Source organism: Pleurodeles waltl, chromosome 11 (genome assembly GCF_031143425.1).
Source record: "Pleurodeles waltl isolate 20211129_DDA chromosome 11, aPleWal1.hap1.20221129, whole genome shotgun sequence".
NCBI classification, from domain to species: domain Eukaryota; kingdom Metazoa; phylum Chordata; class Amphibia; order Caudata; family Salamandridae; genus Pleurodeles; species Pleurodeles waltl.
Window position 1 is genome coordinate 906,822,022 of NC_090450.1, and position 24,753 is coordinate 906,846,774.

Sequence of the window (24,753 nt, forward strand, 5' to 3'; positions counted from 1 at the left end):
GATTCTTGTCGAGATTTTCTAAAGCCAGTAACCTTCACTGAAGTAAATTAGGTACATTATTCTTCCTGTAGAGCAAGTGTCTGAAGGCTTCCAGGTAGGCCAAAGGTCACCCACACAGCCGTCCAGTCGTGAACACCTCGTCTCCTGTGCTTCCTGCTGCCTGACATTCTCTTCTGTCTTTATTACCAGGATGTGTTATTTTGCATCAAGCTACAAGTAAAAACTGGGTCAAGTGAAGGGCAGGATCAGGGCAAATCTGGAGTACACTTGCATCCATGAACATGCGTTTTCTAGATGTACAGGCAAGTGAGTATTTACAGTCACTAGTGAATTCTTGCCACAAGGGTGTGAATGTGCTTTTTTATGTCTCACACATTGAGCATGGGATCGTCTCGATTATCATTTTCCAGACAGGCTAATGATGTTTTAAAATCAGCCAGATTTTCAATGTAATCTTTTTCTAAACGTTTTACATGCTTAGTTTGTTCACTATTTTGTGAACTGGCCTCAGCTAGTAAAACGGGGAATGACAGATGGTGAAACTACCACGTGCTATATTTACATATTTTACAGTAGCAAAGAACTGTTTTGTACTGTATCGTTTTAGCATCAAGCTAAACGTTGTTTATTTAATTTCACTCCGCTGCAGCAATTAATTTATTTTCTTTATTTCCGTCGGTCCTTTGATGCAGTCCTATTTCATGTACTGAAACGATTCATATCAAAGGAGGAGTATAAGGGGGCACCGGTGGGAGGGGGTAACAACAAGCGTTTTCAGTGTGAATTGGTCTTGCTTTTTGGCTTTGTCAATGCAGCATTATTCAGGGTGCCAATGGAAATAGCACTGGAATCATAAAAAAGTATAAATGGCTATGGCCAGTGTTGGACAGCATCGCAAAAAAAGAGCAATGATGTGTATGTGTGTATGTATCAACATGCATGCACACATCGGAGTCATGACGCTAAGGAGGGCATCACATGACATATATGAGCATGTGTATCATCACTCATACACAAGGTTACATCAGGTCGCAGCGGCCATTGTGTTTTTTTTTTCAATTTAATGTTCCAAGATGACAGATGCTCTTGGAATAATACATTAAAAAAATGAAATATATAAAAGGTGTTTGAAAATGTGTTTTTACTAAGGAGCAGTCCAGCAGCAAATCTCAGCTGCCAGGGCAGGTGTGGAAGACCAACTGGGGTGGGCAAGGGGTGGGAGAGCAAGACAGAGAGCGCAGTGAGGGGAAGCGAGCACACAGGGAAGAGAGCAGGAAAGGCACTTCCATGGAACAATACAAGAAAAAGAAGTTTCCTGAATGTAAGCAATGGAAGGGCACACGTCATCCAATCTAAACATGGTAAAAAAGAAATGCTCCAGAGGAGGAACTAACAAAGAATAGGGAGGAAAACCATAATACAGGAAGCAGGGAAATGAGATAGACATGAAAGCTATCTAATAAACAAGAAGGGTCTAATCAAAATGCTACTGTATGAATAAAGTTTAATTTACTGGAGACACTGGGGGCCAAATGTATCAAAGGATTTAGCATTCGCAAACGGTGTGAATCGCAAAATTCCACCTTTTGTGAATGCAAAATCGCCTTTCATGGTTTATGAAAGGAATTCGCAGTGCAATTTTAAGGAATCACAAAAATAGCGATACCTTAAAATTGCAACTCCAATTAGGGAATCGCAATTTGCGATTCCCTGAAGAGATATTCGCAAATATGGAATACCTATTTGTGATTACCTATTCACATGTAACATACATTTCCTAAATGCAAATTTGGAAATGCAATTACCACAAATTCAAGGTTGGTGGTAAGCATGTGCAATTTTAAAAAATGCATTACAAATGCATTTTTAAAAATGACATGTAGCGCACACATGCCCCTGGGGCATGTGTGCGCTTTACATGTCCAAAAATATTTTTTTGGGGTGCATTAAAGGGGGCCTTAGGCGGCCAGCACCCTGGGGTTTGCATTACCTAATTTGCGAATGCCCACCAGAAATTCACAAATTAGGTAATGCAAAACCATTTGCACCTATGGGCCCATAGGGATGAATGGAGCCCCATTCCCTAATTGCGATTCGGTAATAGCGATTGAGACTTTTAGGTAAACGCTATTACCGAATAGCAATATTCATACATCCATTTTGCATTTCTTAAAAATCGCTATTTAGGAAATGCAAACCGGGATGATGATACATCTGGCCCTAGATCTTTAACAACACACAGCCAAACCAATGTTGAATGTAGGAGAGACCTAAAAAGGTTACGAAAACTTTTAAAATAGGAAGAGTATCTGTACGAATCCAGAAGAGCACAAACAGGTTGGTTGCAATGACTGGCAGAAAAACCTCCACATTAATACACAAGATGTAGGCTTCCCTTAGCAAATTCCACAAGCAGAGAATAAAGGCCTGCAAAGGAACTGCAGATCTCCACCTCTGCAATGCCATTCACAAGGCATCGGTATTGACAACCCAACTCCTTTAAAAGGAAAGGAGCCTCAATGCCAAACAAAGTGGTACACTGGGAAGAGGAGCTTGGGGGGAGCATGCAGTGATTTGTGGAACTGCCGTCTGCTCCCTCTAATGCCCACTGAATGTATGGTAGAGCAACGAACGCTGGTACTACGCATGCCTGAACAACGCGGTCGGAACAACGACCGTGTTGTTACCATGAATGCCTTCACCACACATTTTTCATTGTACAAGCATGCCTAGTAAAGGCATGTGTGGGAAAGGCATATATGGGAACGGAATGCGTGGTTCTAGCATGCAACCCCCACCTGTCCTAAGGCCCAGAAGTACCTCACCCCTAATACTAAAACTACTCTGACCCCCCCACTCCTAAAACAAACCTACCCCTGATACCTCCCACCCACCCTGAGCCCTAAAACCTTCCGTGACCTCACCCACCTTTCCTAAAAACAACCAAAGCCACCCACCCACCCGCAAAAACAAAACTACCCCGATCCCCCACCCCCAAAAACCAAATTACCCTAAACCCCCAACCCCAAAAACCAAACTACCAGGACCCCCACACCCCCACAAACCAAACTACCCCGACCCCCACACCCCCACAAACCAAAGTACCCGACCTCCCACCCCCAAAAAACAACCTACCCTGATCCCCCACCCCCAAAAACCAAACTACCCCACCCCAAAAACCAAACTACCCCAACCCCCACCACAAAAAATAAAGTATCCCATCCTGCACCCCCCCAAAAACCAAACTACCCTGATCCCCTACCCCAAAAACCAAATTACCCTAAACACCCCACCCCCTAAAACACAAACTACCCTGATCCCCCACCCCAAAAAAAACAAAGTACCCGGACCCCCGCTCCACCCACCTCAAAAACAAAACGCCCTGCCCCTAAAAACCAGAACTACCCCGATCCCCACCCCGCCCCTAAAAAACAAACTACCCCGACCTCCCCCCACCCCAAGCTCTTAATCCACCCCCCACCCCAAGCCCCTAGTCCACCACTAAAAACTACTGCCAACCCTGCCCCAGACCCACTTACATGCCTGCATCCTCTCCCTTAACCACGTTGTTCAGCACATGCCTGGTTAAGGCAGAGAAAAAGGGAGTCGTCATTAACGCAAGTGTGGTTCCAGAGTCGTCGTTCCAGATGTTCCCCATGCCCACTGTGCCCAAGTTCTCAACTGACAAGGGCAGGCAGTAACCATTCAATGCTTTGCAACTGCATGAACTATCATGAAGTACGGACACATTTTCTTACAAATCGAAAGGAAGGAGGGAATGCCCGTTCACCAGCATATTTTTTTTCAAATTTTTGAGACACAAAAATATTTCAGACTCGTAATATCACTTTGGTAGACTACATTTTTGTTTTTCTCTCTCTCACACAAATCCTGCCAATTTGCGAAGTGTTTCTAATGAGAAAGAAATGTTAATACATCAAACTCAACTTAACAAATTACTTTTGTAAACAGTGCATGTCTATTCTGAATGTAGTGCTCTGAGAAGTGATGATCTAAAAATGATTTTAAAAACGTATGGAAAGCATAGTCTTTCACAACAAAACCCAATTCCTATTACTTGACACCAGTAATCCTCAAATCGTGCTCCTTTATTCCTTGGCCTCTCTGCGACCAATGCCAATAACACAGTCTATGCCAACTACAATCGCAGCTTTGTGTGAAGTGGGCACCTGCCACTTGGGAGCAGGCATGAGGCTTAAGACATTTTGTGTGAACAACAAGGCAAATTACCACAGCTTAATGAACTTGAATCCCCACTGAACAGTTCTAGATTTCAAGTTGTGACCCAACAACTGAAAAGACTCCGCATTCTGTACCTAACAACCTAGGTGCAGGAATTTCAGAACCATGCTAGAATTTGGGATAATCACGGATTACAGCTATCACTGTTTGTAATGTTTCTTCCTAAACTGAGAAGGGAAAGACATACACCCACCCCCCAAGGACAGGCTTTAGTACATCCGTAAACAACAGCACAACCTCAGTCAACTTTGTAGATTTCCCACAATGTTTCACCCATTTTTCTTCACTTCAGAATGTAACTGTCCGGCTGGGCACCATTTTGTCTATCTACACTCCTGGTTCATTCCCCTTAAATTTCGAATTCCTTTGCTGTCAATTTGTTTAACTGTCCTAATCTGATTACATCATCAGCCTGTAGAGGCAAGAATTACTGGGAGGACATGGTCTACTGACATCATTAGGTAGGAATTGGTTAACAATCACAATGAAAGAGGATTCAAGCTGCAGAGGGCAAGGGGCTTGGGCACGAGCCACAAAATGGCGACAGGGCAGGAAGTGGATGGCACGCTCCAGCAGAGAACAGAACGTGAAGCGCCATCAAGAAGGTTGAAATCGTCTCGGCTTCGCGTGGGCACAGAAGTGTCCTCAAATGCCAACAGAAAGAAGCTTTTGATGAGGCCTGCCCTTTACAAGATGTATGTGCTAAAGCACGTGTTTTAATAAAAAATTATTAATGAATATTCATGTATTATGAGTAATGGATTTACATAGAAAATGTATTAACCTAGAGGAAAATAATGCACGCATTTGAAAATGTGTCTACGTGAGTGGCTGCCAATGTTCACGAAGTATACTTATTAATGGCGTATTAGTATGAAATATGGAGTTTTTGTTTGATTAATGTAGTAGTAGATCATAAAAAGGGTTATGATTATGCATTAGTTTATTAACTGGAGTGCTTAACTTAGCGAACGTCCTGGCCTAGTTACACGGCCACATGTCAAGCTGTATTTCTAAACCGATTAATAAAACGTTTGCTTAGAGAATTAAACTATGATTTTCCACTGTGCTGATCAAATGTGCACGTAGTTGAAAGTCTTTCTCATGACCGATGTTCTTGCTAAATGAAACATTATAAGTGTAATGTATGTAAGACTGACTTTCTCAGGAGGAGAACACAGAAGACACTGAATGGAGTATAAGCTGCAACAATATTGTAACCTGATGAGCCGGATGATGAGGACTTTACAAGAGAAGCCAATCAGCGACATGTGAACCGTGTCCTAGTAGAAATCATAGATTTGAAGTTTTTGTTTTAATGGACAAAGTGTGAACATGCGATCCCTTGACCAATAGGGACTTGGGAAGTAGTTTAGGAAATCTAACTTAGCCGGACAACACTGAGAAGAAGCAGCCATTGTACATTTGTCTTTTGCCTAGCCCATTTGCCCATTTTCTTTCTTGCTGAAAGGCTATTACTTTCTTGAGCGTCTTGACAAGAGATGTGCTGAACTTTACTGCTTAAAGACTTTGCGTTTTCTGAACTTTGATGCTGCATCCTGATGCCTTGCTGACTGAACTGATGTCCTGATGACGAAGACTATCTTAGCTTGCCGATCCATTTGAGGAGAGGTATATTATTACTGATGTGTTTCTCAAGACTGTTTGCTTTTCCTTTCTAGGTACCAACCGCACTATTTTGATAGAGTCATAGTTGGATGTTTTTCCAAATTTGTGTTTACTAAATTGTTTTCCATAAAGCCCAACATGCTGATGCTAATCTGGTATTAGATAGGATTCCCTACTTATGAAATTCTGTTATAGGGAGTAACGTTTGATGTCTTTTCGTTGCTGAATCTAAATGTATGTGATATTGTTTGCACACTTATTTTTGTTATTAATTTGCACAGTAACTTTAGAATGTGTAGTGGTTCAAGCTTTGATTAGATTACGTTTCTTTCACCGCTTTGGACAGCTAGTGATGTTTCTGTATGTTTATCATTTAATTTTGAGATTATCTTATGTGACATTAGCATTGTTAATATAGGGAAATAAATATTCTAACTTTTACTAAAAGGTGTGGTTATTCATGACTAAAAGGTCATGGTGTGTGACAATTACTGACTATTGATTATTACTGTGATTGATGGTCGTTGATTATTGATATGGTGTATTGATTATTGATTACGTACTGGAGCTATGGTAAGAGCATCCTAATTGCAAGTCAAAAGGTTCATCGATCTATTCACGTCCCCTTGTAAGTTTACTTATTAAGGTCAGACGCGCTAACATATGTATTTAGGCTAGGCTCTGGACTGGGGGTGCAGACGAGAACCCGATTTTAATGTCCCTCCAAATGTCTCTCACTGTGAGCTCAATTTTCATGTGACAAAATAAGCAAGATTGTGGGATGGATAAAGGGTGGCGCTGTGCTCTTCCAGAGCCCGTCCTCTTCATTACATTAGGCGGCCGAACCTCTGACCTGTAAATCGTGTCTAATGCACATTACACAAACGGGAGGGGCCAAGAGTATGGATTTCAGGGGCAGATGATGGATGCTCCAGCCATATCAGATGAAGGCATTAATATCCTCTTTTAAAGTATTTTGCTCCAACCGCTGCCAAACAAGCAAAAACATTACTTACTTAACAGATCAAGAAGCAAACTAAAACGTCGGTGCCAAAACTGGAGCTGAATGCACTTGTCTCAAGCTGAACAACCTACTCATTTGGTCAATTAATAAATCATGAGTGGCAGATGCGCCGCCTGCCAACAGTACCATAGGGTGGTTGCCTGCCCTGCAGACTGAAAAAAATGATGTTGTTATTGGTTTATTTTCCTTTGCTTAAAGCATGGCCTTAAGCTGATTATGAATGACACAATTAAGACCCTCCTGTCCAGCCACGAACATCTTCCTTTGCTCCTGGTGGAAGTGAAACCCATATGTATAAAAGGAAGACTGAAGATCACACATCTTGTGCAGTGCTGTCAGTGAGAAATGTACATAGTACCATAGTGTGCAGAAATGAGGAGGACTACTTTGCCTTGAGGTAACATTATCCACAGAAATCAAGATTGTTTACAGAATTATTCCTGTGATTGCAGAAAAAAGCAATGTTAGGTAGCCTGTCCCCCTCCACCTGGCCGGCACTTTGTTATGGGGGTCCCCCTTGCCTTGAGCTCGCCCATCTCCTCTTCATCTGCTCATTTCTTTCCATTTGCAAGGCACAGGGCTTGTGCTAACGCATCCATCTCCTTTCCGCTGTTACTTGACAACAGACCTATTGTACAATACAGAATTAGAGTGGGCTTTGTGTCCACCCTTGCTCATGGTTCCATGTCTTTTTCGTCTGTCTCACTTCCTTGCTCCTGATTCAGTCGTTTTCCTTCTTTTTCTTGTGTTTGTCCGCCCAAGGTACATTTGGTCTCGCCATGTTATGATGGAATGAGTTGCATCCTTCCACTGCTGGTGTTATTACCTTGAATTGCAGCTCCGCTGGGTGTCTCTTCTTTTTCGTCCCCCTACTTTCAGGCCCCACACTCTCTTTAAAATTTGTTAGCACCCTCAGCGCCCACATGTCTCCTCAGCGCACTCGCACTGTATTGGCTGGCATCCATCTTTCAATAGATTTTAATATATTTGTAGATGGCTGCCCATGCGCACGAGCGATTTTAGAATGTTTTGTCTAAAATAAAGGAAAACCCATTCCAAGACGACAGTCGTGCATGTGCATGCCTATGCAGTAGCCATCTTTGAATATTTTTTTTATTTGTTTAAAAAAAAAAAACAGTCAAGGATGGCTGCAGTGTTTCATAGAGCGGCCATCTTGAATTTCTTTTAGAAAAAAGGATTTAAAGATGGTCGCTGTGGATTTGCATGCATATGCAGCGACAACCATTTAGTTATTTTTTTAAAACAAAAGAAAAATAATTTCACGATGATGAATGTGCATGCCTGTAAATGGTGGTGATCTTTATATTTTTTTTCTTTTAATAAAAAACATTCCTAGATAGTTGCAGACTATGCACAGCCATTCGCGAAAGCCAAGAATTCATCAGGAAAAAAAAAGGAATGACAAAGCAAAAAGGTATCACAGTCAAAGCCTAATGGCTACGCCAATGCTAATTTGTATCTTACTGTTTTCATCCAGTCTAAATCAACCCTTCACTGCCCTGTCACATTTACAGGTGAGAAAAGCTATGTTACGCGACGCCCACCCAACTATAGCAGTTATTAAGACACTTTCTAATGACAAAATATTTTCCTTGTATTTTTTTCCAAGCGCAACTTCACCAGAAAATAGTTAATGAAGAAAGCAGGTTCCATTAATTTGGTATTAGTAGGAAGCAGAAGGTGGATTATTCCTAGGCATGAAAGAAGCACAGATGATCTAGTAAGGGTAGACAATCTATAGAGCATTTGTTGCACATCACATTGGCACGTTGGCATTAGCTTGTCTTTTTCTGAAATAACATTTGCTTTGTCCCAAAATGCTTTTAAGATTTAATAAAGAAAATCATTTGACTCCATACGCCTGAATTCCAGGCTTCTATTTTTTTTAATGAATAAATATATATTGCCTTACATCCCAGCCTGCAGTATTCATTCAACTTCCATCTATTATTTGCTCTTATGGACAGACACTCCTTCACTTCGTCATATGCCCATGTGCTTCCATCCCAAGCCATGAGCAGCTCATATGTCTTGGATCAACCTCCCCGGCATCACATGCCCAAGCATTGCTTCATATGAACATGTGGCAGTGCAGAACGTCAGGTGTCATTATCACAGACCAGGTATTAGCATTTTTTGCCAGGGATCAAGATTCTCTGCCAGTAATCACCATTACATGCCGGGGTCGAGCTCGCGCCGCTCGGAATCCCAGAGATCCATCTACAATAACACCACACCTGCTGCGGGAGAGGCTCTGCTGACAACAACAGATCCACCACAAATGAAGATAGCAACACATAGGATGCCTGGCAATTACCTGCAATGAAACTACAATTCTCAGTCTGTGAGGCACAAAGAGCCCCCTCCAGGCTTCATAAACCCAGAAAAGAAACATTGTACACAGGTTACCATCAGACCAAACCTAAATCACTTGAATCTCACACACAGGCTGGATATAGCTTTGGCACTACTATCACAAGTTGTACAACATCCCTGGAACAGGGAGAAAGCACAGAAACAAGAATAAATAAGAAAAAACAATGGAACTTTCATGGTCTATATAAATCACTGCCACAAATGTTTAAAGATTCTCAATCATATACCCTTTGTCCCATTATACTCGTGTAGGACTGACATCATACACATCTCTGTGACTCTTTGTGCCGCAAGTGGTTCCAACTTCTATTTTGTTTTTCTTCAGTATTACTGCTATCATAGGTAGTCTGATAGCCAACAGTGTGTGAATCCTTCCAGTGGCAGAATATCAAGACCAACAGTAGCCAGGCATCTCCTTGTATCTCTAAGGTAGGGCCTGGCCTGCTATATATTCAAAACACCCCTAGGCCTAGTTTCCTTTCCCCTTCAGGTACTGGCTTACGATGTAATTGTCTAGCAGGATCTCACAATAGTTCACCTTCCACTGCCATCATCATCATATGAAAAGTATTACCCGCATATACCAAGTACTGCCAGCAAATGTCTGGTATTGTCTTTATGTAACATACCAGGAATCACCGTCATATGCCAAGGATGATAATTCTATTATTGAGATCACTAGTATATAGCGCATAGTCCCATTGCTATCCACCATCAGGGATCGCCATCATACTCTAAGTATTGCTTTCATTTGGCAGACATTCTACCCTACACCTTGTACTACACATACCTGGGATTATCATTGCCTCACAATTACATACCAGCTATTGCCATCACATACTAGGAACTGCCTTTACATGCAAAATATCACCATTGTGGAACAACTTATACCATTATGTGCCACAAATCCCAACCATGCAAGAGTTGAGGATATGATCTCACCACGTGCATACTCAAATAAACAGACAAGCAATCACAGACACATGTCCAAACATATACACACGCAAGGAAACACGCAAAAGGAACTCATACACAAATATGCACTGGCAGACGCATACAATTACACTTATGTAGCCACTGCCATATAAATGTATGCACAAGCACATTTTCTTTTTTTTTTTTTTTTCAGAAAGTGGGCAAGTTAACAAAATGTTTTTTTGTTTATAAGAAAAAAAAAGTTTTTCTGTATATCAGAAAATGCAGTCTACAACAATGACTAACATAAATCAAGTGCGTTTCTCTTTTCAATCTTCCAAGAATCATTAAAATGTGTTTTTGGGGAAACCACCACTGATTTTCAGGTGAAGCAATGCAAGGATCAGCCAATGAGCCAGTTGATGCATGTATCTAGTTCATACATAGCAAATAGTGAACACCATTTTTTCATTGAAAAAGTTAGGTTGGTCATTAATGTCAAAGTCACTCAGTAGATCCTAGAACTTGATTGACTGTAAGCCATAGAAGTCTTATATAGGTAAATATTTCTTATCCTGAAAATGGTAAAATTTTGTCTTAGAACTGCTGTAGTTTTCAAATACACAGCAGTTCGAAAAGCACAATACCCTAAGACCATATTTAATGACTGCTTTGAAACATCAAATATTTCAGAAGTACTTTAGGGCGTTTGATGGCTGCGCGATGGTTTTCCTCTCTGTAACACAAAAGGAACTTGAAGCTAAAGTGTGGATGGACAAGGCAACTAAAAGCCATACTTGTGCTTTGGGACCCTTGGAAATCCTCTAGTATTTCACAAAATACATTTTTCCTTTGGCTTTTGTTATATTCTATATAATTCCAGTTTATGCTGCTGGTGGTGACTTAACTGGCACATGAAACACAACAATTCTGCACAATGCTTCATGTATAAAAAAAAATAACTACACTAAGGAAAAATGCCCAAATAACATCTTCAAGAGGAACATTCAGCTGGTCTCATATATATACAGTAATAATGAATTAAATCTGAAGTTACTCTCATCAATTAGTTTCGCCAGCAACATTTCATCCTTTGAAGCCCCCTGCTCCAGTATGTGTGCATTGTATCTGTTTAGGGAGTATCTGGCATATGTGGTGATGGCGGAAGTATTTACAGGCTCTTCCTTTACACTTCTTCAGAAGTCTTTAAGCCGACTTTCTCCTCCTCTTCTAGTCAATCTGTGCTTGGTTTCTTGAGTGAGAAAGCTACTATCTTGAAATGCTTACTTAATTGGTTCACCACTTGGATTCCATAGTGAATGTGAGCAACCGTGATAAAAGCCGTTAAGGTGAATAGTAGAACTGTTTCGCTGGTCTGGACCAGTCCTGTTAGGATGATGAAGACGACGAGAGCCAATGGCAGAAGCAACCAGTTCAAAGCTTGGCAACGGGTGTTACTCATCTGACAAACTATAAGCTTGCATGTGATATTAGCAAAGGCTGTCCCAACCATAAAGTAGAACACTCTGGGGTGAAGCTCGAGGATGTTCGATGGAGATAAGAAGATCCACAGGGTTGAAAATGTGAAGAGCAGCATGGGTGAAATGAAGGGTAACATTGACTCATATAAAGACGTATGCTTCAATGTGTTATTTCGATATGCTTTGTAGACATTAATCAAGCTCATGGGAAGAGTCACAGTAAGAGCACATCCAACTATCATCGATGTGAAAAGGTCCCTGTATAGCAAACTGAACACAGCAGGTGCATACCAGGTTTCCACTCCAACTACTGCAGTCACCAAATAAACAACAGAAATGGTCACTTGACTGATGTCATACCCCCAGGGAAGGAACAGAATCCCTGTGTTGTATTTTTCCTAGTGAGAGAGTATGAAGGAGAATAAAACCACCCATAGGAGAAAGTAAAGCACGAAGACGCTGACACCATACTGCCCCCTTCCAAAGATGGAGTAAACAGTCACAACAAAGTATATGCAAGCCCAGCTGTCCAGGCCGTGGTCAAAGAGCTCTCCCAACGGTGTGCTGGAATTTGTCCGCCGAGCTTGTTTGCCATCAACACCATCAAGAGTGTAGGCTGTAAAGTTCAAGATACCCACTACTATCCACACCCAGTTGGGAACATGTTAATGACCTGGAGCAGATGCATAGAAGTCTGGGTCAAAGAAAGCCATGAGGAAGAAGTTGAAGACGAGTAGGAGAAAGCCAGAGAACGTGATCAGGTTTGGAGCCAACCATCTAGGGACAATCCAAACTAACAACATTTCCAAGAAGTGTCTTCCAGAACCCCACATCTTCTTAAATTTTTCTGCATGCCTTGCAACTTCACTATGGAGTTCCAAAAGGGGTGCATCACATACAGGGAGAGCGGGTTGGTGTCCACAGTGCTATACCTCTTAGCAAGTGCACAGCGCTGAGGCTGTTCCATGCCAGGTACATTCTATGATCAGGAGGCTGACTGATTCAACCTGCAGTGAAGGGCATCATCATGGTCACTGTAGGTGCTGCGGAGATCCCGGGAGTCCATAAATCACGTTTGTTCGTGGATGGAATAAGGTTCTTAACGCTGGGTGTGACGCTTCCAAAAAAACTTTCACTAAGTTGCCGGGATGGGAAGTACTGCCCACATGCTCATAGGAGCTGGGCAACCTTTAACGGCTTCCAGATTGTGATATACTTGCTGGATCACTTTAAGCACCATTACTGCTAGGAAACAAGAGTTGGTTTTTGACTTGTGGACTGGTGTAAGCTGGTCATAGTGCTAAACTGTGCAGTGCTTAGAAACCCGGCGCAGTCCCTTAAAGTTCACAACTGTGTTTGTGCCACCACGGACTGTACATCACCTCCAGGAAAAAGCTGCAGGCTCCCTGACTGACTGGAACATGCTTCACAAGCACATTTTCTGTCCATCACCTCCCACAGACACTTCCGATTTTAATATGATTATCAGGTAAGTGAGTGGTTTCTCAGCAGATCACAGCTCGTCAACACAAGGCAGGACAGAGGAGGGTTCAGAACAGCAGGCCAGACATGGAAACAACTAATCCCAGGTAAGGACCACTGCAGCTGCCTCACATGGTCTCGGCCCATGTCTGCATTGTTCTCTGATCTCTGGTTTCTCCCTCATATTGGCTATCAGTGTTTGGTACAACAAAACCTAGACATCAAACCTCGTGTTGAGCCGTAAATACATCCATTGTATGTGAATGCTAGTGGAAGCGTTCAAGGCACCGTAGGTGTGATTGTACATAGTCTAGGAGAGACGAGATGCTGAAGGTGCGGCCCATTACAGAATTTTGAGAAGAACATGAAGGAATCCATATTTAATAATTTGGAAGAGAGCCACGAGCCCTTTAGGACCCACTAGTAACGAATTATAAGCTTCCCTCATCATTTGCATTCAAAGAGTAGGTATCTTACCTCACAAAGATTTTTTCTTGTATTTTGTTTAAATGTTTTCTGAAGTACCACGTAAGCCAGAAGTCACTGTAGAGTGGTACACTACAGCATGTTGAACCAGATAATAGTAATAGTAATGTGTACTGTACATACACAGAAATACAATACAAATGTTGACAATAAATCTACATTAAGAGGCCAAAGATATAAAAAGAAAAAAATTCCTAGAAAATCAATGACAAAAATATTTTCGATTGCTTAATTAAAATTATCTGAAACCCTCCAATCACAATGATGTTGGCGGTGACTTGTACACCATTGTATACTTGTGAATGACTGTTCCATGGCTCCTGATAATCCTAAATCTAAGAATCTCCAGACTCATAATGCCTGTATTGCTATGAATAAAACTCTCTTAAAAACTGAATTTTCCTGCTAAATGAGCTGGAGTTCCCAGTGGAAGTATCAGAGAAGCTATCTGAAAATGTAAAATTTCCTAGCTTTAGTAAAGGAAAGTTTCAATTCCATTAAGGACACGTAGGCGAGGATAATGCTCAACTTTCTTTTCCTTTAATATGTCCAGCAGTGTTCAACAACAAACTACCTTTCCCAAGAGCCCCTGGGAAGGAAGTATAGAACAAGCAATACAACAGCCAATCAAATATCCGAGCTACAGTCCATATTACCAAACGTCCCCTGAGGCACTTCCTCTTTCTTTCCTGCTTCCAGCAGCGATGGGGCTCTTTATTTGTTTATTTCTTGTTAACGGTGCTAACCTATTTTTCCCCACAGCGTTTGCCCTGGGATCGCGGTAGTGATCCGCTCCATTCGTGGCTGTCTTTGTCAAGTACAGAGGGGACCGCATTCTGCGGTGAGGCTGGTGGCCCGCTAGAAGGCGAGCGATCGGCGCACTCAGTGCCTTGCTTAGTCGTAGGATGGTGCTTCCACCGATAAGTACTATCGGAGCGACCACCCCTTAGCTTGCAGCCGTCCTGGTAATATGACATTCTCTCAAACTTTGCTGGAATCCGCTTCAGCCTACCTTCAAGTGCAGCTAAAGTCACCCCGCTTGCAGAGGGTGAAAGGGGACCTTGTGACACCACTTAGCAGCACTCACCTCCCTTGAGTTAAAAACATGCAAAGGAGGGAGCTAATAGACAGGCTTCGTAGATTACCATTACCCATCATCCCATGCCTGCCGGGTGACTGTCCTTTGCATAATTGTCATTATTTTGAATGCAAAGAAAGTGGACACAAATGACGTGTCTCTATGGCCATCTGTGTGTCAGGGAAGGGAGCACCAGAGGCCCAAACGGTAATGCCCAGCAGGAGATTCATACAAGCTTTATAGATCCCGATCAGTTAGGGGCAGGGAGCTGCATAATATGTATATTTTCATAAGAATTGCATTATTCTCTTACAGACCAGCATAAAAATGCTTCAAATCAATGGTCTTTTTTATTGCAAGAGAAAAAAATCCATTTTGTACTCAAGGTAAATCGTGGAAAGCACAATGAATTCTGATTCTTATTGAATGAATGTTGTTGTTTTTTTATTGTATGGCATTGTTATTAAGCCATTTTAAAACAGGCTCAATATGACACCCTGACCAGTACCGAGACGTTCAGTTCTAAATTGTATAGCGGGAGATTAACAGATATATTCAGTGCTTAATTTGTGCTTGTTGTTCCCGGTGCTGAGCACCGACACTTATTTTTGAGGGCCGGCGCTTATTCTTCTGCCTCAAGCATTTACTGCGAGCAAAAGACACATATGGGATAGAAGGAGGAAGGGAAAAACGAAAAAACGTGTCACAAAGGGAGAAAGTAAAAAGCTGCAACAGTGAGCTGGAGGGGCAGGGAGTGGCTTTATATCGATTAAAGAGGCCCAAGATGGCTTTTACGCTGCCTCAGTATTCCATGTTCACACATTTAATTGCAGCAGCCGCGTGTTTAAGAGGAGGGCTCTGAGCACGGCACCTTTTAATTTACAAATTAATCACTAATCATATTGTGTGCAGGCTGGAGAGAGGGGGGGCAGAGGTCTGTGGCAGGCACATTCATTTTGCTCAAGACGTAGTCACACTACAAGAGACGGGCAAGTTTCACCAGAAGAGCGCAGGGGAAGCTTCTGCTGGGTAGCGAAGGTTAACCACTGCTACCTATCGGGCCCTGTTTGCAAAATCTATGGTCCTCGTTGCAACCACTCCGATCTAATTTATATGAATTATGGTCCTTTAATGCAAATATACATCCAGTTTTCTCTAGTTTGAAACGCTGCTTCTTTGTGCGTTGTAATCAATAATTGTTTATGAGCACAATATAGCCTTGTGTCCTGGCCATCCCAACAAAATAATTTGTAATGTCACTTCCTGTAATGTCATCATGTCTCAAAGGCACATGTTGACCGTTCTAGCTTTTGGTGTACTAACGCAACTTCAGAAAGGTACTGGTTGATACAGGTCACAATCTGAGACTGAAAGAGTTTCTGGAAAGGGTGGGGCAGGATAGTCTAACGTGAGGCAGTATGTCTTCATAGAAAAGTTAGTACATGTATAGAGCGGTCTCCCAAAAAGAAAAAAGGGACTGGTGCACAAATTGACGAGGAGTAAATGTTGGAAATTTAGAGTAACGGTGTAGCCCAAAGTGGTCGCTCTGACTTTTCATTATACATGAAAACAAGCATCCAATATGGGCCGGATTCACAAAGCTGCTTGTGCATGTAGGCTTCACTTACCTACACAAGTTGCTGCTTTTAGGGGTTCAACACTACTTTTGCAATTCACAAAAGTCATGCTGGAATTGTAAAACATCCACTGACACTAATGCTTCTGTATGAGTAAATGTGTGGAAGGGTGGAATCTTTCTGGAAATGTAGGGATGGCCACAAATGTGCTACTTTGTGGGTATCCACAAACTACTCCACATGCCCTCCCTTCTGTGAAAATGTTTACTCCTGACAACTGTAGGAAGGGTAAGGAAAAGAGGACCCTGCGCTCCCTCACCAAAATTGGTGGGAGTGGAGAGGAAGGACTTTCTCCAAGGGGAAAATATTTTCTCCCTAGAGAAGAATAAAATGAAAACATTTAGCATTTGCCCTTCATTTTCCTATGTTAACAGACCTGCACAATTTCACTTGAGACAACGGAATCTACAAAACGTTTCAGGATTACGCCAGAAGAGCTGTGAGTGACACAGATCTTCATGGCATAACCTCGAAAAGTTTTTTAATTTACCACAAGTTGCAACCCTGCACATATGCGAGATACTGTACTCGCGGGTGCAGTTCTGTTACTCTGACTGCCAATAAAGCCTTACAATTACTGTAAAATATTTACAAATCGCAAGATGCTGATGTTTACAATTCTGAATTAAAGGGGCAAATCGGTAACCACAGCTCATGTCTTGAATGGCGCATCATGGCTTTGCAAAGCACACGGGAGTCACATTTCTCCATGGGCGTGATGCGGGCACCTACCGGGGCCCCTGCGGCGTTAGAGGCCTCCAGCCCTTCAGTGGGCCTCAGACTCTTTCAGGGCCCCCCTATTCAGCGCAAACGCCCTGAATACTTGTCGGAATGGGAGACTCACGGCCACTGGCCACACTCTGCAGCGGAGGCTCAACATTTTGTTTTACACAATCGTTTCTGTCCCCGCATGCATGGTCACACCCCCTGCGCCAGCCTTGCGGCTCAGTTTCAGGCGGACAAAGGGTAAAGAGGCAGGGCTTGATTAACGAAAATAAACAAACACTTGTGGGTAAATTGATGATTTTTTGCAATTCCCCAAGGAATTTTAGTAGTATTTTACAGCTGCCTATTTTTCACATGCACAGTCTCCGCCACGAGCGCAAAGAATCCACAGTCGTTAAGATATTACTCTTAAAATTACTTTATGAATTGTAAAAAATCATAAACTTACACAAAAGTGCAAGTTTACCTTTGTGAATCAGGCCCACAGATTTCAGTCCTTCTCTCTGTGAATGAGAAATGTCCAGGAATCAGCACCTTTCACACACTGAGCACACCACTTGTTTAGTGGCAAAAGGAATGTGGGCAAGCCAATTTATACACACCATCCCAATAAGTTAGCCCCAGGCTACCTACCGCTCAGCTGTATTACTAAACACCTAAAACCAGGTCCACCCACCATGGCCTATTTCAGACTCCTTTATTTCCTCTCTAAAGGCTTTGTCATCTTGGTCTCTACATAATCAGTACATCAACCGTTGTCAATTTTATATTCCCTTAATTCACTGCTCTATCAATGTATTTGACACGCAGGGCTCTGAGACTATTATCAGTAGTTTGTAGCGCTATAAAAACAAAGCAAAATACAAATAAAATAAATTCTGAGCACGTCCAAATTACCTCTGGGAATTAATTCATGTGCAAACTGCACCTTTAAAAAAAAACTCGTCTTTAAAAAACTAAAAAATGGCATTGGGGGGAAGGCTACTTTTAGAAATGTTCCCTAAATTATTGATTATGGAACTTGTCGATCTACAGCTTAAACTGCCTCTCACACTTGCCCAAATACTGCACATTTCTGGAAAAAATAGTTAATCTCCCCCTAACTATGTAATGCCCTGTCAATGTATTGCTCCGTCCATAAACATGCAGTGACACAGATTTTTTAATTGTAAGTTATGGATCACTTCTATTTATTCATTAGTGTAACACAGCTAGTCGCCTACAACCAATCAGGCTGCAGCGACTGATAGAATATGGCAGACGTTTAACACAGCTTTATGCCTACAACCTGGAGGCGGCAGCGTTACAAAATGTAATGAGGAAAAGGGAAAGCAAAGAACCTTAACACCCACCAGTCGATCCCCCCCCATTGCAGGTAGGTGGTCTAAGGAGAATCATATGTGTGTGAGCCTAAGGAGAGAACTACTGGTCACTTGTAGCTATATGGTAACTCTATGTTGGGATCACGTTGGTGTGGGGCACCAGGTGTAGTATCTTCAAGTAGGTACAGCAGGTAAGCTCAGTAAATTCTGAAAAGAGGACCTGAATGAAGGGCACCCATGTTGTAGAGTAATCGTGGCCCTGTTGGTCCGTCGGTAGAGACAGCTTCTCCATCCCCAGTAGAAACCATAACCTAGGAGCCAGACAGTATAGTCTGGTGTCTTCTCTGTGCCCAATGTGATAAGATTACTCGATGTGCTGCACCAAGGGCGAGGGACATCTGTTTCCCTTTTTGAGAGGGGAGCAGGAAGGTTAAGGGTTGGGGAGCCCCAGGGTAGTATACGCAGGGAACTGGGGAATTTCAGAATTAAATGCGTGACCTATGTCGTCCAACATGCGTTCCCAGAACAGTTCAAATTTGGGGCAGTGCCACATGAGGGGGAGCAGCATACCAGTATTCCCGCAGCGCCTCCAACTCTCCTTGGATCTGGTCGGTTTCCAAGAATGAAGCAGTGCAGGAGTAAGACACCAGTAGGGAGTTATTTTGTAAGCGGTTTCAAGTGATATGCGCTATAAAATATGTCTCCCCATTTAGTGTCTGTCAGTTCTCTGCCTAATTCCAACTTCCATCTAGATTGGCCTGACGTCACAGGGGGGATAGGCCTGTGTGCCCAAGAGGGCGTATATCTCCGATATTAGGTGCGGGTCATCTTTCTTAAGAAACATCCTTTTCTTGAACGGCATGAGAGGTCTCTGAGCCTAAGGTGGAATGGTGGGCTGTAGCACCAGTGGCGGAGCTGCAGGTATTGTAATTTAACAGCTTCCGCTATGCCATACTCCATTTTGAGCTAGTCAAACAGTAGAATTTATTGTGGGTCGAAAAGGCAGCCCACTCTTCTACACCCTCCCTCCTGCCAGCGATGGAATTGGTCAGAACACATCCCCGGAGTGAAATCAGGATTGGCACAGATGTGGGGTCATCAGGGATTGAAAAGAGGTCACCTACGCTTTGGTCGCCACCACATCCCAAACTCAAAACACAGAGCTAGTGACGAGGGAAGAGCAGAGTCCCCATGCCCAATGCTTGCGGGGAAGCAAACGTTCCTTCCATATGTGGGACACAGCAACTGCCTGGTCCATAAAGCACAGTGTTTCTCCGAGTGTGGGCCGCTCCACTCCACTAGGAAGCGTAACTAGGCAGCTTGTAACTTTCTCCACAGGCAAGGTACTGCCAGTCCCCCCATCCCGCTTTGGGTGGTACATCAAGTATCTGGAAAAGCAAGGTGGTTTCCCATCCCAGGTCAATTTAGAAACACATTTTGGAAGGGTCTGCAGGGTATTTTTTGGCAGGGGTAGGCGGAGGGTCTGAAAGAGGTATAGGAGACGAGGTAATAGTCATTTTAATGGCCGTGCTCCAGCCCATCCAAGAAAGATGGAGGCGTCCCCATGTATCCAAATCAGCCAGACCATGAGATGTACTGTGAGTTTGTAGTATAGAGCGGGCCAGTTTGATCCTAAGGTAGGCAATGTGGCCGGATGTCCACATTAATGGGAATTTAGGGCCAGATGTATCATGAAGGCCTTTTGCAATTCGGAAATAGCGATTTTAAAGAAATCACTATTTCCGACCTGCAAAATGCCACGTATCACATTTGCGAATCGGTAATAGTGATTTCTTAAAAATCACAAATGCTATTATTAATGCTATTACCGAATCGCAAATTGCGATACCGGCCCCATACGCACCTATGGGCCTGTTGGCGAGGCGTCAACCAAGCAAGACCTGTGCTATAGCATATAATGTGGTAGGCTCAAATGTAGCGACATAAGACCAGACAATATGGAGTAGTAAAAAAGGTAGCCACAAACTCTAACATGTAACCAAATAAACCAATGATGAAACAGAGTTCTGAGTCAGGAATAAAGTACTACTATAAGGGGGTGGACCTGCAGCATTGTGCAGTTTGGTAGGGGGGTATAGCTGAGGGTTCCCCCGCAGTCTCAGGCCCATTTATTTGGGGGCAGACTGGAGCCATGAGGTTGTTGAGGCATGCTAATTGGGAGGGTAGAGGTCATGGTGCAGGTTTATTTGTACCCGAGGCCAGGCTGTCTGGAAAAGATTGTCTTTCTTGAACCTGCTCCTCGGTTGATTATGCTTCTGACGGCGGCCTGTGTTCTGCCACTGTGGGCCCTTTTAGGAGATTCTCAGGGGAATTATTGCGTTGCTTGACAAAGGGGATTGTCAGCCATTTTGCAGAACTCAGCGAGTGTTCTATTGAGTCTTTAGTTGGTGTAGTTGACCTTCAAAGCAAAATATTAATTTGAAGGGGTGCCCCCATGAGTAGAACATGTCCTGGGAACGCAGGAATTCCATGATCAGTTTGAACTCCCTGCACCGTTGGAGCATGAGTAGAGAGATGTCTTGAAATAGGCCCACAGTGTGGTCTCTGAAAATCAATGGGTTGCTTGGCCCTAGCCAATCTTAAAATGTCTTCTTTAATCTGGAAGTTGTATACACACACAAGAATGTCAGGTGGTTTGGAGCTGGGTCCTCGGGAGCGGCCGGCTCTGTGTACTTGGTTTAGTTGTAAGTCTCTGTCTTCCTCCCAGTTTAAGATTGAGCGAAAGAGAGCTAGGGTATATTCTTTTATGTTTGTGCCTTCAGAACCAGTGGGGGCCCCCTCTGAAATGAATATTGTTGTTGTTCTCAAGGTACTCTGATTGGGCCTGTAGTAAGTCTTGTTGCTAGTGCAGGAGTAGTATTTCTTGGCGCAGTAGCTCTACATCCTCGTCTCGAGTGATCTCATTTTCTTCCAGACCGGAGACTCTCTCCCCTATTGTGGTCAGATCCGTTTAGAGATCTCATAGTTCCTGGGACAGGTCTCTCTGGAGGTCTTGTAGGTTAGTTTTCAAGGAATTGAACAAAGAGCTCAAAAAGCCCCTTGTAGCCAGCCCAGTTCAGCCTCGGTGGACAGGTCTGGGCCACCCTGTGTGGGGTGTCTTGGCGACACTCCGGTTTCCTTATTGTGTGCCGGTGTGGAGTGGGTCAGCATCTCACGAACAGACTGGCCTCTTTTGTGTTTCGATGCACCCATGAATGAATGGTTTATTGTACAGATATCAAAATCCAATACAATTAAAGCAAAAAAGAAGATCAATAATACATTTGCAATTGAATGTTAAATATGTAGCAAAAACACTCTATAGTTTAAATGCACATACCACAGTAAGAAACGTTCCTAGATAATAATATGAAACCTTCAATTAAAATAAGGCCGGACCGCCACAGCCCAGAGCCCCACATGATGCATAATAAACAGAAGGGCTCACAGTGCTAAAAGCCCTAAAGTGCTTTAGTGCGTAAAATGATCATTACGTTAGATACCAATAAGGATCACAACCCGAGGTGCAACATTGAAGCTCAGCAACCTGATGAATTACTACAAACCAAAGAGGCAGGAGTGGGTGAAAATTTGAAACAATTATCCACTGCTCGCAGGGCCCCTAAATTTTGTTTGGGCGATTTTAATAAATTTGGTCAGTAACACATTCAACATTAAATTTGCAGTATCCAAGGACTTAATAATGGCCTGTCGACAGGAGCGAATCCCCAGTTCCTTCCACTTACTCCATAGCAGAAATCTACGTTCCTTGAGTAGAGCTGGACACAAACAAACCACATATTCAATTGTTTCTTCCACATTACCACAACCACGGCACATCACGCAATCTCCCGGAGTTAACCGCCATAAGAGTAAATGTTTAAAAAAATAAATAATCGCCCATCCTTAAGGCCATAAAGGCCTCTTAATAACGAAAGTCGTAAGACATGACTGGCTTAAAGGAATTGATTACCGACCAGGCATGCTTAGGTTTGGAAAGGAGGGGGCGATCCGAGTGGTACGAGTATAACTGTATAATCTTTTTGACACCCAGTTTGAACAAGGAATGGGGGGGTTGCTTACCTAGAGGTCATCGGCTTCCAATCGCCATTTACATTCAACCAAAAAATGAAAATGAGACCCCTTCGTTTTCGACGTACTGATTTCCTGTCAGAGAACTGCCTCCAAGCTACCTTCCTTGGCCCCGCCGCAACTTATGAAAGAGCTTCAAGAAGGCTCCAGCACCGACTCACGACTGCCAGCTGATCCAGAAGCCCAAATTCCAACCGCACTTGCGCGGGGGAAGCGAGAAAACTCTCTTATAGATCTTATTAACCAGCCTATTTAATAAACAAGAGCCTTTTTCAAACAAAATGTCCTGACCATAAGACAATGAGGGGATTATCTTAGCTCTCATAACTTCCATTAAAAGGAGAAGATTCAGCCCCTTTAAAACTTTAAATAATTTAGAAAAGGCCACCTGCAATGCCACAGCTTTAGATTCAATCTCCTTCTTATGCTTGACAAAGCTACCCCTAGAGCCGAAATGCACCCCTAAACATTTATAAGACTGGTCTGAAACAAGTTTACTACTCTTGTAATACCAACTGGGTCTCAAATGCTTTTTTCTTCCGAAGGAGACCACTTTAGTTTTGAGCAAATTGACTTCTAATTGATTGACAGGAGTATAAAATGTGAATTGATTAAGCAGTCATTGAAGGCCAATCTTGGTATAACTGAACAATGCAAGATCATCAGCATAAAGCAAGTGCAGCCATGTTTAGGAGGGCAGGAGGTAGCGTGCTCCAACCCAACCCACTCACCCTGCTATGAAGCGTATGTACTGCAGACACTCTGTTTGCCTGTGCGTGTAGGAATCCACACAAAAACTTCAGTTTCTGGAGAAGCTGCAGGGCTCCAAAATGAACGGGTAAAGCAGAGGATTGTATTATCTGAGTCTAAGAGTCTTACATCAGCCAAGGCACCTTCTACAGGGTAAAATAACTGTGGACCCCGTGGCAAAGCCAATACAGAGGGCGGGCACAGTAGTCCCGCCCAGATGGCATGTGCGTGACAGCTTGTTTTACTCCAAGTGCAACGCTGGAAGAGGTGAGTTAAATGGTACGGCCCAAGCTCCTGCGCTACGCCCGACAAGGCCCTTTCGCAAAGATCTACGCTGCTGAGGGAGATCACGGCTGGACCTTGTGGTAGTCTGGATTGCTGCTGCTAAGCAGGTAGGTGGGTAGTGAGTCCAGGGAGGATGTCTCGCACTCTAATGGGAAGGGGGGGGCTGCACCCCAAGAACAGCACACTCACCATCATGTAGAGTAGCGGTGAGGGGGCTGGCCTAGCTCCTCGTTGGCGGTCCATTTGGACCTAGTGGATTCCGTCTTGTTATCCACTTCGCATGTGGAAACCGAAGTATGGCATAGTGAGGAAACAGGAACAGTGTCAGAGCGCCGTAGAAAGTCTTGCGGGCCACGATGTGCAGCCGATTGTCCTGCAGTGCGCTTAGATGGCCTCTCCCGCCCGAATACTCTGCAGTCTCAGTGGTGCTGTGTGGGCCGTGGAGAGGCCGGCCGGTAGTGGATGCACCCTCAGGGACCAAAACCATCCTCCATGTTCAGAAAAGATGCCAAACCGTGTCCGCTCGCCTCATACTCATTCCGCCATCTCGGCAGGCCCCAGGGTGGTCTACAGAGTATGCTGCTGCTTAAGTGTTGTTTCACCAAGAGGCCGGGGTAAGGAACGCGGCCAAGGCCTTTGATCCGGGGCTCCCTGTCCCATGTCCTCCACCGACTCCAGTCCATTATGCGCCCCCTAGGCGGTGTCTCAGTTTTTGTAGACCCCATATGGCTCTAGCTGTCAGGGAAATGTAACTGTCGCTGCTGCTTGACTCAAGGACTTTGTCAGCGCTCGCCTTCCGGCCGATCTCCGGGGCCTCGGGTTCCGCTATTGCAGCGAGGCGGCCGTCATGACTGCTCCCTTGGTGTTGTCGTCTTCTGCTGTGGGCAAGTGTGGGTGACACAGGCTCCACAGTGTGGCCCCCACCTGCCTAAGATAGTGTCCCCTCAGCCGACCATTTGGAAACGGATCCAATGCCCCCGATAATGTTGAGATTGTGGTCCTAAGCAGCGGAGAATTACAGGGTGCGTCCTACTAGACTACTATCTTGGCCTAAATTGTAAGTTATGTGCAAGAAAGAACATGTTTTCAAGCATGAGGCAGAAGAGATGTGATGTAAAGGGGTGCTGGGAGTTACAAAATGGAGACTTATGGCCTATTAATGACCACACAACTGAGGTGTGATTGA

At 43.6% G+C, this 24,753-nt stretch overlaps 1 protein-coding gene and 1 pseudogene across 4 annotated transcripts in view; both read right to left on the reverse strand.

Annotated features, from left to right (window-relative positions):
* CUX2 (cut like homeobox 2) overlaps positions 1 to 24,753 on the reverse strand; it is a 661,979-nt gene that overhangs the window by 218,563 nt on the left and 418,663 nt on the right. The window lies entirely within an intron of this gene.
* On the reverse strand, positions 10,889 to 12,542 carry LOC138266523 (ethanolaminephosphotransferase 1 pseudogene; annotated as a pseudogene).